Source organism: Sebastes umbrosus, chromosome 18, assembly GCF_015220745.1.
Source record: "Sebastes umbrosus isolate fSebUmb1 chromosome 18, fSebUmb1.pri, whole genome shotgun sequence".
NCBI lineage: Eukaryota > Metazoa > Chordata > Actinopteri > Perciformes > Sebastidae > Sebastes > Sebastes umbrosus.
Genome location: NC_051286.1, coordinates 25,939,896 through 25,944,244, shown reverse-complemented (window position 1 = coordinate 25,944,244; position 4,349 = coordinate 25,939,896). Strand labels below are relative to the sequence as shown.

Below are 4,349 nucleotides of genomic sequence, written 5' to 3'. Positions count from 1 at the left end.
CAACTTTAAAATCTGTCAAGAACTTTTATTTGAAGAAAACAAATGGAATATACGCTTTTTTTTACACAAATATACGACTGCTTGTCAAATGCCTTTTGACATGATAAAAACTGTAGCATATAGATGTAGCCACGATGGAAGTGTCACTTTTTGCCTACTTTCTGTACAGCAACGGCCCACTGCTGAGAACCCTCTTATGCTACAACACACAAAGAATGTTTTTCGTAGACCAATTTTGATTGCGGAATAAGAGGCTGCTGTAGTGCAAAGGCAATTTCAATCAAAATATAATACAGAATTAAAGCTGCAAGCAACGATGAATGGGCCCTCGCACCGTACCGCGTGTCGGGGGTACTGGGGGAACGCCGATTGATGCGGCCAGGCGTAATAAAACCGGAACTCTGATAAGCGCAATGACGCCCGCCACAATACTCTACGACAAATGGTTCACGAGTTATGAAAGGGGGCGTGGCTAATCTGTAGGAGGGGGGATAACAATACCATTGAAACAGGAGCTCTCTGCTGAGTGATATGACACCTCCCACAAGACTCTACGACAAACGGCTCATGAGTTATGAAAGGGGGCATGGCTAACGTCTTGGGGCGGGGCTATGAGTGTATTTTTGCATGTAAATGACATTAGGACTGGACCCTTATCATGCCTGAGAAATTTGTGGCAGATTGGACTATGTGCAGTGGAGTTACAACAACTTCCTGTTTCATGGCGAATTGCTAAAAATTGCCGCCATGCCACGGTCAGGTCGTTCAGTGAAAACTCACCATTTGAATAACTTGTCATCCTTAGAGGGACTGTTTGTAACTTTTTACACGTATAAATCTACCGGGTCGGTTTCCAATGCTCGCTCGCATATGCGCGCTCGCGTGTGGCTACACTGTTCAGACTCCCTGTGGACACGTACCATCAGACTACAACAAAAACTACACGGAAGCACCAAAACCTCTTGGTTCTATCTAGTGAAGCCTGTCTTGCAAAACAGTGTTGGCGGCGGTCGTAGTACGTATGGGAAACCGTAGCTTTAGTCTCCAGGGCTGGAGTCTTTGCTCCTCTGCCTGCTTGCCTTCACTCACACACCGGGCGCATTCTCGCTCCACCTGACGTTCATGCACGCACACTACACACTGCAGAAGAGTTAGTAGCTCTGAGAATATTTAGTGAATCTACAGTGGACGTTTGTGCAGAATTAACTGCTGCAGCTCCTCCACACCAACAGAGGTTTCCCGTGTCTTGTGAAGTGACGGGGCTCCGCAGCGAGAAACATTATCTTCTCTGACCGGGTGCCGGTGTCTCCCTGCGGGCGCAGTCAGAGACGATAACGTTTCTCTTCCTGCTTCAGCCTCCGGAGAAAAGACAACACTAGGATCAGCATTGATTCATGGAGAGACCCCCGTCTGGTCAGCTAACATTACTGCCAAGCAGCTGAAATATAGAATGATATTGTGGTTTTAGCTGACGTGTGTCGCCTCACTGTTTTGAGCGATGCTCGTTCATGTCTATGTAGAGCGAGCAACCGCGAGCCCGACGATGAATTTCGTTGACTTAACGGCCACAGGTGTTGCTGTTAACAAGCATTTCTGAAAGTTACAAACAGTCCCTTTAAGGTCTAAAGATGTTCCTGACCAAGTCGTTCTGATCAAATCTGTAGGAGGAGTTTGTTAAAGTACACGGCCAATAAAACGCTAAAAATGGCAAAAAATCGCCCATGAAATTAAAAATGGCTGACTTCCTGTTGAGTTTTGGGCATACCTTCAAGAGGCTTTTTTGTGCGTCTCCACATGTTACATCTGTCTGCCAAATTGCATACATGTAGGTAAAACCCGAGCGAGGGGCTCAATTTTTCCAACTGTCTAGGGGGCGCTAGCGAGCCATTTTGCAACATCAGGCATTCAGTAAAAAACCTAAGAGCCTGGATGGCAAAGTCCTAATCACCTCCGCACTTTTTTTGTTTTTTACTAGACTCTGAAGTTGCCAGAATGGATCTGCTTCAGGATCTGGAGCTGTGTACTGGCTCATAAAGAGTCACAGCAGCTGTGATTAGGCTAAAAGCCTACATATGTTATGTTCACTACCTTTAATCTAGAAGTTCCTTTTGTTTCCTATGTTTCCCTGTCCTTTTGTCTCTTGTGTGTTTTCCCCTGGTTTGTCTAGTTTGTCAGTGTGTCGGGAGGTGTGGCCTTCCTTCTCCTCCTCCTCCTCTGGGCGGGCTCGGCTGGAGGAGCTGCCACCAGTCAACACACCTGCAATATATATACCCCGGGTTTCATGCTACTCTTCGCCAGATCGTTCCGTCGCCCTCAGTGGTATTGAACTTAATCAGGCTCCCGAGTATTTTTGCTCTTGTTTTTGATGTTGCTCTCTTGTTGGAATTGTTTGGATTTACCTCGTGTTTTTTCTTGCTCTGTGCTCAGGTCTGTCACCTGCCAGCTGTGGCTGCTCCCCACCTGCCTGCTCACTCCTGCACTCTGCTCATTGGATTAATTTGGAACCTTTTTGGAATAAATATTCTTTTTGTTCTACCTTTAAAACTCTCGTTTTGTGTGCTGCATTTGAGTCCACGTTTTTGGGAACTACTCATAACAGAACGATCTGGCCAAACAATGGACTCAGCAGACACAAATGTTTTTCAGAAGGCTGTTTCCAGCCATGATATTTTGTTAGGACAACATCACCAATTACTTCAGGTTTTATTGGAGACCCAACAAGCCTTAGGTAATCAAATGTCTCACATGGGAAAATGTTTGGAGACAATTTCAGGCCAATTAGCCCCATCCCCCGCTCTACCTCCTCCTTCTCCGCCTCAGCCACTCAGAGAATCACCTGTTCCCCCACCTGAACCATATGCCGGTGATTTGGGGAGATGCAAAGGATTCCAGCTCCAATGTTCTCTGGTTTTTTCCCGACAACCAGTCACCTTCACCACAGACCAGGCCAAGGTAGCGTATGTTACGGGACTGTTAAGAGGGAGAGCACTGGACTGGGCTGAAGCAATGTTGGGAGGAGGAGGGATACATTCTTTGTCCTATGATTGTTTCATGAGTGAAATGAAGAAAGTTTTTGATCACCCTGTATGTATTGGAGACGCTGCTAAACGTTTGCTTAACCTACGACAGAGTCAAAGAAGTGTGGCGGATTATTCTGTGGAGTTCCGGATTCTGGCTGCGGAGGCTGGATGGAATGACGAGGCATTAAAAGGAGTTTTTCTACACGGGTTGTGTGAGCAGTTAAAAGATGAACTTGCTGTCCGTGATGAAACTAACTCCCTTGATGCTCTTATTGATCTGTCCATAAGACTGGACAACCGTATGTGGGAGAGACGCCGGGAGAAGAACTACAAATTCCACACTCCCGTGAACTCCGTTGCTGCTACTCCTACTCTCGCGAGAGTTGCCTCAGGCTCGTCAGAGACTCACGGCCCCGGTTACAGCTCCTCTGCTCTCTCTGATGATCCCATGCAGGTGGGCCGGGCTAAGCTCACTCCCGCTGAACGTCAGAGACGGATCCGAGCGGGTGAGTGTATCTACTGTGGTCAAGTCGGACATTTCCTTGCTGCATGTCCTCTCCGCCCAAAAGAGCGGGCTCACCAGTAGCTGTGGGGATACTGGTGAGTAAAACTGATGTCCCCACCAACACTAGACCTCGAACTCAAATACCTGCTAAACTGTGTATGAGTAAAATGTCCTTGCCCCTGTTAGCGTTGATTGACTCCGGTGCAGAGCAGAGTTTTTTAGATACTGAGTTAGTCTCTCAGGCTGGTATCAGCATTGAACCCCTTGAGACTCCTGTCAGAGTCTGTGCTTTAGACGGCAAATCCTTAGCATTAGTAACTCACCGCACTGAACCTCTGTCTCTAATTCTGTCTGGAAACCACCGTGAGCTAATACAGTTTTTTGTTTTCTCTGCCCCTAAGACTCCTCTTGTTCTCGGACACCCGTGGTTAAAGCTACACAACCCCCAGATCGACTGGTCGACTAGTAAGATTATGGGTTGGAGTAGTTTTTGTCATTCCTCGTGCCTGCAGTCTGCATTACCACCAGTAGATATCAGTGTTGCTCCTCCGCCCTGTGTTCCTCTTGACTTGTCTACTGTGCCCCCTGAATATCATGATGTCGGGGAGGTTTTCAGTAAGGAGAGAGCGTTATCCTTGCCACCTCATCGTCCGTATGATTGTGCTATTGAGCTGCTACCTGGTACCACTCTGCCTTCGAGTCGCCTGTACAATCTGTCACGTCCTGAGAGAGGTGCTATGGAAACCTACATTAATGACTCTCTGGCTGCAGGTCTCATCAGACCTTCCTCTTCGCCTCTAGGGGCAGGATTCTTTTTTGTTAGC

The 4,349-nt window shown here is 47.3% G+C and overlaps 1 long non-coding RNA gene across 1 annotated transcript; it reads left to right on the top strand.

The window, feature by feature from the left end:
• Positions 1–2,198: 2,198 nt before the first annotated feature.
• On the top strand, positions 2,199–2,544 carry LOC119477423. The gene is made up of 2 exons (XR_005204230.1): positions 2,199–2,319; positions 2,428–2,544. It is a non-coding gene; the product is annotated as an uncharacterized LOC119477423 (long non-coding RNA).
• Positions 2,545–4,349: the final 1,805 nt, after the last annotated feature.